The sequence below is a fragment of the Microplitis demolitor genome, chromosome 3 (genome assembly GCF_026212275.2).
Source record: "Microplitis demolitor isolate Queensland-Clemson2020A chromosome 3, iyMicDemo2.1a, whole genome shotgun sequence".
In the NCBI taxonomy this organism is placed as follows: Eukaryota; Metazoa; Arthropoda; class Insecta; order Hymenoptera; family Braconidae; genus Microplitis; species Microplitis demolitor.
In genome coordinates this window covers 15,861,463-15,873,870 of record NC_068547.1, presented here as the reverse complement: position 1 = coordinate 15,873,870, position 12,408 = coordinate 15,861,463, and positions in this window count along the sequence as shown.

Here is a 12,408-nt window from a genome sequence, read left to right as displayed (position 1 = left end):
TATATAAAATAAATATAAATATTAAAAAATAAGTGTACGGTAGGTGCGAGAGAGAAGGCAAGCAAGTGACAAGCGCGACCGAGCGTCCGACGGGAAGAGCGCGACCGAGCGGAGGGGATAGACGCAGAGTGGGGAATATGTTTGCGGTGGCGTCCGCTAGAGCGCGCATGATTTAAAAATATTTTCCAAGAGGGATAGTAGGCTCAGAAGTTTTATAAGCCGCTCGAAGTGACGGATGCGGCAAACGAGTTCAGTACGAGCGGTGCGCACGAGCTGGACTATTCTCAGCAGAGGACGTTATCGAGGTAACTCTTCTGTATTATTTTTGCGCCGAAACGGTTAAATTATATTTATTGTAATAAGTATAACTCGTTAAATAAATATAATTGAGATTTGCTCGGGGATAGTCGGATATTAATCCAGAGGTGCTCTGAATTAATATTGCCGAGATAGATTGATTTTTGGCCAAACCACTAGGCAGATTACACGTGGAATAAGGTTTTACCTGTTTCGTGTACTCTAGGGGAAGGCACGACGGGTTCCTGAGGCGTAGCTTCTGGGCCGGTGTCTTTATAATTTGCAGTAGGGCTTCTCCCTACTGGTAGAGGGTCCGGGGTACTAGCTAGATAGAACGTGGGGTGAAAAGAAGTCGAGTCTCCGCGGTCGCGACGCGAATCCCAGTTAGGAGTAAAATATTAAGAATTCGCGGCTTGTCACACTTAAATAAGAATATTGTAACGAGGTATCTTGGTGTATATTATAGTTCTCTTAAATTATAATCCTTTTAAAATAATTAATATTTGTACATATTAGTGAATAAACGGTATTTCAAGTCAAACAAATAAATTTTAGTAATTATCTGAGTTACGAGATCCCCATCCTGACCCTGGGTATCCGACGAGCTAAAGAGTAGGGGAAACGATAACTAATCAACATCGTGAGGTCTTTAAAACCTTCCGTAACGTTACAGATAATTATTTGGCGCTCGAACAGGGACTTGTAAAAAAAAAAAAAAAAAAAAAAAAAAAAAAAATCGCGGATAGTTTAACTTTGTAAAAATGCCACTCCAACATTCACCTCCGAATAAAACTTCGTATCTGTGGGCTCTAAGAAAATCGAGTATAATCGAGGAACTTAATAAATATCAAATAGAATTCGATCCGGGTGCTACTCTGGCAGAACTTAGAATTATTTTACGAAATTTTATCATTAACTTAAAGAAAACGGTGCCAGGGAGTAAGGAGAATAGTTGCACGAATCTATTAAAAAGTATTGAAATCGCGGAACGCGTAGAATCAGAGGAATTGGAGGCGGGTATAAAAAATCCACCATCACATCCGAACCCAGTCGATAATATTGACGTTCAAGTAGTACGAAAAACCGATTCTACACAATCGACACCTACCCTGAGAAGATCGGAACGATTAAACCCGACAGCATCGCGATCAGCAGACGATCTATTTAACCAAGACATACAAGAAGACTCGGACAGTGAGGAGGAGGAAATTTTATGTGAGATAGAGCGGGAACTTGAAATCAAATTTAAACATGAACAGGCTGAAAAAAGGAGAATAGAAAACGAAAGAAAAGAAGCGGCGCTGCGACAACAAATGGCGGAACAAATCAGGGCCGAGTTTGAAAAGAAACAAGCAGAGAAACGGGAAAAAGAGAAACTAGTAGCTAGGGAACAGCGAAAGAACGCGTTAAAAGAAAGGGTAATGAGCTGGTGGGGAAAACGATTCGGTTCAGAGGTCGCGATAGACAAACAGTCAACTCCAGTAACAGAAAATATTGAAGATTTAAAAGCACGGCTAGAAAAAGAAATACGGGCAGATCTAGAAAAAGAATATGGTCTGAACAACGAAAACCGACAAGTTAATGCACACTACGAACTAACAACATTTCGACGAAATGAGATGGATGTACGCGATCAAGTAAGAAAGTGGGGCGTAACTTTTGATGGCGGTAAGGGCCTACAAGATTTCATAGAACGGGTTGATGAAATGAGTCAAAGTTACGGTATCAGAGGGAGTCAAGTTATTCAGTGCATCCCTATCCTATTAAAAGATAAAGCGCTGCTATGGTATCGTAATAATAAACGAAATTGGGCAACGTGGGAAGAATTTGTCACCGATCTAAAATTATTTTACATGCCATCAGGAGTGGATATCCAGCTAGAGGAAGAAATAAGAAACCGAACGCAATGACCCAAAGAACCGGCAAAAGAGTACATAACAAAACTGCAAACCTTAATGAGAAGACACGGTCAAATGAGTGAAACCGCAAGGCTAGAGCGACTATATCACAACTTACGACCAGAATATAAAAAATACATTAAACGTACAGAATTTAAAAATGTCAACGGATTAATACAGTTATGCGATACCTATGAACAATTATTAATCCAAGAAGCAACATACAAGCCCCCGAAAAATCACTCGGTAATACCGGAGACCGTATATAACGTAAGCCAAGGGAAGAAACGGAAAGAGAACGACAATATGATAATAAACGAGTATGATCACCGGCGAAATTGTTGGAAGTGCGGCGAAACGGGTCACATACAAAGTGGGTGTCGTAACATACGGGTATTAATGTGTATCTTCTGTGGGACAAGAGGAAGAGACACACAATCATGTAACTGTACGCGGCCGGGAAACGACCAGGGGGCCAGCACGAAAGATACGGGTCGGCCCATGGAACAAATCAATACAACAAACAAGGACCAACAGGGCCCCAGAGAGGGGGAAAATCCATCCAACATGAAACGAAGCCACACATTCACGAGACCCCAAGAAAAATCGTGGGCTCGGCAGAGCCGGTCATTCCGTTATCCTCAGAATCCACCCCAACCAAACAAGGACCAACAACCCCCGCAACGATACCAACAACCACGATATCAACCACCTCCACGTCAGTACCAACACGACAATCAATCACTGACCCCTACCGATTCAACGCCGAATTAAAACCTCAAGATCCGCGACCACACATTGTTGTCAGAGTAGGGGATAAGACATTATGGTGCTTGGCGGATACGGGAGCAACTACCTCGTTGATTAGTCAGGAACTATGGGAATATATAAAGGCTAAGAAAATATATTCTAATTATAACCCTATTCGGCAAACAGCAACAGTAACAGACGGTCGGGAAGTATGTTGTGTGGGAGTAGTAAACGTACAAATGAGAGTAAGAGACAAAGATCGCGAACTACCTTTCTTTATCATGCCAGACTTCCATGGGGATATGTTATTTGGAATAGACAATTTGGGTGAAATCAACTTCAGTATTTGCTTAAATCAAGGTAGACGAGAGACGCAGCACGTGATAAGTATGTGTACCGTCGTTGACGCAATAACTAGAGCAAGAAAAGAAATAGATAGAGAGTTATTGTTAAACGCGGAAATAAAAGGGCCGACGTCTTTAGCTTATCACAACATTAAAGTAAAACCGGGAGTTGAGCCAATTAAATTCCGATATTCGCCTAGAAATCCTGCAATGCAAAAAGTGATAGACGATGAGGTAGATCTGATGTTATGGAAAGGCATCATAGAATCGTCCAACAGTCCATGGAGTTCCCCGGTAGTCCTGGTGAAAAAGAAAAATAAGAAATACAGATTTTGTATTGACTTTCGAAAAGTAAATGAGGTTTCCGAAAAAGATGCGTACCCACTTCCCCAAGTCAACGCGATTTTAGATAAATTACGGAACGCCAAGTACATATCATCAATTGATCTCGAGAGTGGGTATTGGCAAGTGCCTCTGAAAGAGGAAAGTAAACCAGTGACAGCATTTACGGTACCAGGGCGTGGACTCTTCCAATTTAAAGTAATGCCATTTGGGTTACATTCGGCACCAGCGACATTTCAAAGACTAGTAAACAGCATCATCGGTCCAGAATTAGAGCCATACGTATTCGTCTATCTAGATGATATAATTGTGATCGGTCGAACCTTAGAAGAACACATGGAAAAATTACGTGAAGTGTTCAAACGTTTGCAGGAAGCAAACCTAAAGATAAATAAGGAAAAAAGTAAATTCCTCGAGACACGGCTAGTATATTTAGGTCATGTTATCGATGGTAAGGGTATACGCACAGATACAGAGAAAGTAAAAGCCATTGACGACGTAAAAATACCCACAAGTGTTAAAGAGGTACGACAATTTGTCGGTATGGTCTCTTGGTACAGGAGATTTATACCCAATTGTGCAGAACTGACAAAGCCTCTGACCGCGTTACTTCAGAAGAAGAAGAAATGGCGATGGGGAGATCGCGAACAAGAAGCCTTTGCAACGCTGAAAGAAAAATTAAAAACAGCCCCCATTTTAATGCCCCCTAACTTCGAAAGACAATTCACTCTGCAAACCGATGCTAGTCGAGAAGGGTTAGGAGCAGTACTGACACAAGAAATAGAGGGTAAAGAACACGTTATTGCATATGCAAGTCGGTCCTTGAGCAAAAGCGAGATTAACTATACGGTCACGGAAAAAGAATGCTTGGCGGTCGTGTGGGGTATTCAAAAAATGAGACCCTACCTTGAGGGTTATACGTTCAATGTAATAACGGACCATCAGTCGTTAAAGTGGCTAACAACAATCGAAAGTCCGACAGGTCGGGTAGCAAGATGGAGTCTGTACTTGCAGCAATTTGATTATAACATTATTTACCGGAAAGGGAAGTTAAATAAAGTCGCGGACGCGTTGTCCAGGAGTACGGGCGAACATAACGGGAAAGAAGATGGGGCGATGCAAGAAACAATAGTAGTAGCTAGTGTCACCGTTAATGATAAGTGGTATCATCGAGTAAAAGAAGGGGTAACTAGGTGCCCGAAACAATATCCGGAGTTCTGCATTAAGAACGGGAATTTGTATAAACATGTACATCACAGTTTAAACTATGCCGAAAGGGCGGACGCATGGAAGATGTGTGTACCGGAAAGTTTACAAACAAAGGTGATGCATGAGAATCATGACGAACCCACGGCGGGACATTTAGGAGTTACTAAAACGATTGCGCGGATAGCCCGCAATTACTATTGGCCGCGTATGCACCAGGACATAGCGCGGTATGTACGAAACTGTAAGAACTGCCAAGAATTCAAACCACCTCAACATCAAACACCAGGCAAAATGGGGACGATAAACGCTACGCGGCCATGGGAAGTTGTTTCCATAGATTTAATTGGTCCCAAACCAAGATCATCTAATGGAATGTGTTATGTATTGGTCATGCAAGACAAGTTTACGAAATGGGTAGAAACCCAACCCCTACGTCAAGCCACCGCGGCAGCAGTTATAAAAAGTTTTAAGGAAAAGGTCCTGTTACGGTTTGGGAGAGTACGGGTGGTCATTTCCGATAATGGTAGCCAATTCGTAAGCAAAGGATTCGAAAGTTTACTAAAGGAATATGATATCAAGCACATGAGGACTCCTCCCTACTCTCCGCAGTGCAATCCGGTCGAGCGTACTAATAAAGTCATTGGTACGATGATTTCACAGTTTATTAAAAAATCCCAGCGGTCGTGGGATAAATATTTACCCGAACTAACCTTCGCAATCAACACGGCTAAACACGAATCCACTCAATTTACCCCTGCTTACTTAAACTATGGTCGTGAACTATTTCCCCCAAATACCCTGCGCACTAGTTGCGAAAATGGTCAGTCAGTCGGGAATTATGATCACATGGAAAGTTTAAGAGTTCTGTCAGAGGCAATGAACCTGGTTCGAATTAATTTAGCTAAAGCATTTACACGCCAAAGTCGTTATTACAACGAAAGACACGGGAATTGGAAACCTAAGGTGGGGGATAAAGTCGCGAAACGGGAACACCACTTATCCTCTGCTATTGACAAATTTTCCGGAAAATTAGCGGAAAAATACTCCGGTGGGTACACCATAAATACACAAGTTAGCCCTAACGTTTTTCAAATTTCGCGGGGAAAAGAAACTCACATAGTCCACATTAAAGATCTTAAGCCATACCATGAACAAGAAGTACCGTTAATCACATTAGATTCATTTTATAATTAAAAATATATATATATAAATATATATATATCTATATTCACATATATACGCCAAGATACAACGATAAAAAAAAAAAAAAAAAAAATATATATATATATATATATATTATTTGTTTGAATTCGTTTTTTTTGTTTTTCGTTTTTTTTGTTGTCATGTTTTTTTTTTCCTTTGGTATATTTATAATAGCGAGAACGAGAGAGACAGAAAGAACTAGAGTAAGACGGAGAGGGAATGCTTAGAAGAGACGAGATGGATTTGATAAAAGCAGCTAAGGCTATGTTAAAGGAATCAAGGGAGAAAAGAGAGAAAAGGTTGAAAGAGAAGGAAAAGCAGAAAGTATTAAAAGCAAAATTACCAGTAGGGGGAGGCCCAGCAAAGAATACGCTCCAAGAAAACCCTCCTGCAGGACAGGAGGAGACAGAAAAAGATAAGGGCAAGAAGGACATATCCATCGATTCTCCTCCCAAGGAGAATGAATCGCCAAATAAACCAGGGGGAGCAGAAAGCCCAGTAGTCAAGGAGTTGGACGACAAAGAACAGGGTCAAGGTACAAAAATTAAGCCAGCTGTACCAAATCTCATAACCAATCACCAACGGGGTAATTGGCTAGTGACCCAGGAAACACCAGCGCCGGGAAAACGCAAGGCCGTGTTCGTGAATCAAGCTATCGCTCCTTCAGGTCGTAAGGCTAAGCTCCTGGATACGCCAATCACTCCTCGGAAGTTTAAAAAACCAAAAATACGGAGCACTGAGATACTACGACCACGAGAAATAATTCAGGGCATTATCGTTCCGGCAGCAGCGTTAGATTCCTCCACGGACAGCGAGTATGTGCCACAGCCGGTAGGCACGCCTCTGCAACAAGATGTCGACATCTACGTACCGACGCCCATAGTTAAAGCTCCGGACAAATTAGCCGCCGAGGCAGTTCCAGACCTGAGGGTTCTTTTAAATAAACCGGAGGCATTACCAGTAATTTCTGCGCCTTTACCACAACCCTTCTCTACTCCCGTTTATCAAAATCAAAGCATAAACCAGCAGGTTCCGAAAAAGCCAAAGCGTCGCCAGCCACAAAAAAGATTTTTGGAGAGAGATGAAGAAGGAGTAATGTGGCAGGTAACCATTCGTGGAAAGCAAACAAAGCGACGTCTAGCGCCTAACAAAGAAGTCCCGTCGCCCAAGCCCGAGGAACCAAAGAAGACTGAAAAGCCACAAGACGCATTAGTTAAGGATCAGTAAAATATATGTAAAACCGTGTAATAATTATTTATGGATTTATTTTTTTTATTATTTATTATTATTTATGTAATGTTTAGAATTAAGGAAATTTGTGATCTCCTTCCAGTGTAATAATATATAATAATAATATTATAGGTATCTAATATATACTTAAGTATTTATAATCATTGTTAGTTAGTGAGCCTGTGATTTCCTTATCAGTACCAAATATAAGATAAACAAAAGAAAAGAAAAGACCACAAAATGTGCACATATATATAATATATGGTGACAGTTTAGCGGCCTTTTCTTTATTAAGAAAGGGGAGTGTGACGAGCATGGGACAAATATATAAAATAAATATAAATATTAAAAAATAAGTGTACGGTAGGTGCGAGAGAGAAGGCAAGCAAGTGACAAGCGCGACCGAGCGTCCGACGGGAAGAGCGCGACCGAGCGGAGGGGATAGACGCAGAGTGGGGAATATGTTTGCGGTGGCGTCCGCTAGAGCGCGCATGATTTAAAAATATTTTCCAAGAGGGATAGTAGGCTCAGAAGTTTTATAAGCCGCTCGAAGTGATGGATACGGCAGACGAGTTCAGTACGAGCGGTGCGCACGAGCTGGACTATTCTCAGCAGAGGACGTTATCGAGGTAACTCTTCTGTATTATTTTTGCGCCGAAACGGTTAAATTATATTTATTGTAATGAGTATAACTCGTTAAATAAATATAATTGAGATTTGCTCGGGGATAGTCGGATATTAATCCAGAGGTGCTCTGAATTAATATTGCCGAGATAGATTGATTTTTGGCCAAACCACTAGGCAGATTACACGTGGAATAAGGTTTTACCTGTTTCGTGTACTCTAGGGGAAGGCACGACGGGTTCCTGAGGCGTAGCTTCTGGGCCGGTGTCTTTATAATTTGCAGTAGGGCTTCTCCCTACTGGTAGAGGGTCCGGGGTACTAGCTAGATAGAACGTGGGGTGAAAAGAAGTCGAGTCTCCGCGGTCGCGACGCGAATCCCAGTTAGGAGTAAAATATTAAGAATTCGCGGCTTGTCACACTTAAATAAGAATATTGTAACGAGGTATCTTGGTGTATATTATAGTTCTCTTAAATTATAATCCTTTTAAAATAATTAATATTTGTACATATTAGTGAATAAACGGTATTTCAAGTCAAACAAATAAATTTTAGTAATTATCTGAGTTACGAGATCCCCATCCTGACCCTGGGTATCCGACGAGCTAAAGAGTAGGGGAAACGATAACTAATCAACATCGTGAGGTCTTTAAAACCTTCCGTAACGTTACAAATTGTATGCGAAGAAAAAAAGACACGAAATAGAGAGAGATAGACTGAGACGCGCGAAGTAGAGAGAGATAGTGTCGGTCGCTCGAGTCAGTAAAGTCTATCACTTGATGGAAAATTAATACTGGAAAATTTTTATGAATTAAAGTAAACGGTTATACAAAAGAGAAGATTAAGGAATAACTAAAATAAAATTTTAAAGAAAGTTTTAGAAGAAAATTACATATTGTGTGTGTGTGATTTAAGTCCAGTGGACAGTAAATTAATTAAATAAAAAGTGTGTGTGTGTGCGATATAAAATGATTCCAGGGGAATTTTTAATTAATTATTTTGAAATGATTAGATCCAGGGGATCTGGCAAGTTGCCGATTTTGTTATTTAAGATCCAGGGGATTAGGCCGGTGGCCAAGGTTATTATAATAAGTCCAGGGGACAAAATGTATTAAGATCCAGGGGATCAGGCAGTTTGCCAAAATTGTATAAGTCCAGGGGACTCAGTTTTAAATAGATCCAGGGGATCAGGCCAGGGGCCAATTAAATCTTTAAATTCACAAGTCCAGGGGACTAAGTGATCAATGTTATAAAGTCCGGTGGACTCCGTTAGATAATAAAATAATTATAAGTGAAGTAAAATTTTCTAAATTTAACATCTCCGGTTCTGGAAGGCCGAGTCTTATCTTCCAGTGGCGCCCTTGTTAAAATCAATTAATAAAGGGGCCAAATTTGACAAGGTTGAAAATTACCCTGTTACACCCGTATACACTTAGAAACCACTACAATGTGATTATAGGATCGGTTACTATTTGCTTGTGGGAACTATTCCTATGAGTAAGGTAATCATTACCATAATTCTTTCACATGCGATATGGAAACTGTTACCATAATGATAGGAATTGTTCCCATACTTATGGAAACTTTTCCCAGAAAGTATGGGTCTATATCTCATAATCCCAAGTAATCATTACCATAACGGTATGGGATGATATTTCATAAACGTACTAGGAACAGTTACCATAATTTTCTCTCCGTGTATAGTATAGAATAATAGTCAATCTAACTACCGGAAATGATAAAGTTATTTAGTACAAGAGCTTTAGAGCAACGATAAAATCAAAAATTTTAAAACATTTGAAATTTTTTTGGTCTTCGAGCTTAAAAAACTGTCAGACCGATTAAACACTTATATCTATTACCCGCCCGGTTCGCTGGGCATTTCGTAATGTTAGATGACTCTATATTTTGTTTTGATTATTGATATCAATATTCTGGCATTAACCGTTTAAACATCCGTAAATATACTTATTCTCTCACCCTTTCCTACACGCTAAGAATTTTATGGTAATGATTCTCATCGAGGATTTTTAATAGTTACCATACTGTATAGTAATTTTAGAATTTTATACAATGATGCTATTAAAAACCATCATATGATATTAACTATAAATATCCCCGAATAATAATCACTCTCACCAATAATAGTAATTACTCACATCATAGATAGCAACATTTATAATTTTCGGTAACAATGTTTACTATATATAACGCGATGGTAATAGTTACCATCGCGTATGTAAAAGTCACTGACGAGTTTTTTAATTATACACTTAATTATATATATATATATATATATATATATATATATATATATATATATATATACACGGAAAAAAGAAAACTGGAATAGTTATTACAGAATAAAATATGAAATTCAGTCCGTCATATTAAAAATTACAAAAGTTGAAATGTATACTGTAATTTTTTAATTTTATCATGTAAAAAATTAGTTGCAAATGAAGTAGTAACATTTACAGTTTGAAAATGTAAATCGTACATAACAAAATGTAAAATAATTATTACCTTTTGCTTACAGAAAGTTTGTTTCTTCAAAACTCATTTAATCCTCTTTAAAACTGTAAAAATTACAGTTTAGGCGTTGTGTAAAAATTAAAGTATCAAATAAGAAAATTTGTTGAGTGGTTCGAGAAGATTTACAGTATGGGCATTCAATTATAAATCTTAATGTAGAAAATGGAACTATTACATCTCACACTGTAATTTTTAAAATTTCTTTGTCAAGTATCATTAATGCCGTAGCAATCACGAACTATTACTATTTAAAATGTAAAAATAAAATAAAAATTCAGTAAATATTTTTGAAATAGCATATGTGAGTGCACGTTGCATTTAGCCAAGACCCATGCCTCAATATTAGAGGTTATAATAATAAGAGTCTTCTGTTTCACGGGTATCTCATGTGAAGTAATTATTCCACGTGGTGTCGTCTAGTACAGTGCAAAGTCTTTCAATTGTGAATTTTAATAGTTGAATGATTATTTTTGGTAAATACCCGATGAAAAAAGATTTTATACAATTGTATAAAACTTTATATAAATTGGATAGAAAAAATGGCCCTATCCATTTGTATATAATCGTACATAATTATATCTTACTTGTATATAATTTGTATAAATTCACATAATGTTTTCGTATAGATTATATATAATTATATACAATTCTATATAATTGTATACAAATATATACACCTGTATATAATTTTGTTATTGTTTTTTGCATTTTTATATATAATTATATACGATTGTGTATAATTGTATATAATTGTATACAGATATATACAATCTTTTTTTATCGGGTAAATAAATTTTTTATACAGTTCGCTTGTTTATTAATAATTTTATTTTTGTTTTCTTATTTTATATTGATTTTAATTGTTGTCAATTCAAAAAGAAATTTGTAAGTGTGGTAATAATTTACTTTTTTTTTGTTTATGTTTGGTTACCATAGGTAATTCTCATCTATTTTCTCAATTGAAATTAATTATCAAGGGTGATGTTGAATCGTGTCACTATTCAAACTCTATTATTGAAAAAAATAAACACAAATATTACTAACTGAAAATGTAAAATTTACAGTTTATAGTGGCAATATCGTAATTTTAAGAAACAAGTTTTAAAAATTTTAACGTAAAACTTGATGAGAAAAACTTTAAGTTTTGAAGCATATCGAATGACACTGATAATTTTCAACAAATATTATAGTGCGAGAAAGTAAACTTTATACATTTTCAAACTGTAATATTTCATACTTAAAATGTAAAGCTTACTGCGCGATGCCAAACTGTAACTTTTACAGTTTCGTTTATGAAGTGCTGCTTTACTATTTGAAAATGTAATAAATGCTCGTTCGAACAGCAATTATTCCTGTTTTCTTTTTTCCGTGTATATGCATATATACATATATATACATATACATATAATTTCTAATCATCAAAATGGAGAAAATTTTTTCTTTATCGTAGTCTTTTTTTTTCTTTAGTCTAATTTTGAATTTTATGACAATCATTCTCATCGAGGATGATAATACTTGCCATACAAAGTTGTAATGATTACGATCACGGGATAGCAGCTACTACCATCACTCTATTGTGAACAATATCATCGAGTGATTGTAATATTTGTTATGGGATATGTTAATAGCTACTATTTTTGTGATAGTTATTATTATACTAATTTAATACCCGAGATGGTAACTATTGTCATCGTGTATTTTAATTAATAACATATTATATTGTGAATCTTACAATAACTTGCAACGTTACGGAAGGTTTTAAAGTCCTCACGATGTTTATTAGCTATCGTTTTCCCTACTCTTTAGCTCGTCGGAAACCCAGGGTCAGGATGAAGATCTCGTAACTCAGATAATTACTAAAATTTGTTTGTTTGACTTGAAATACCTTTTTTATTTAATAATATGTAAAAATAATAACAATATAAATTATAAGAGAAAAATATAATATAAACCAAGATACATCGTTACAATATTCTTAT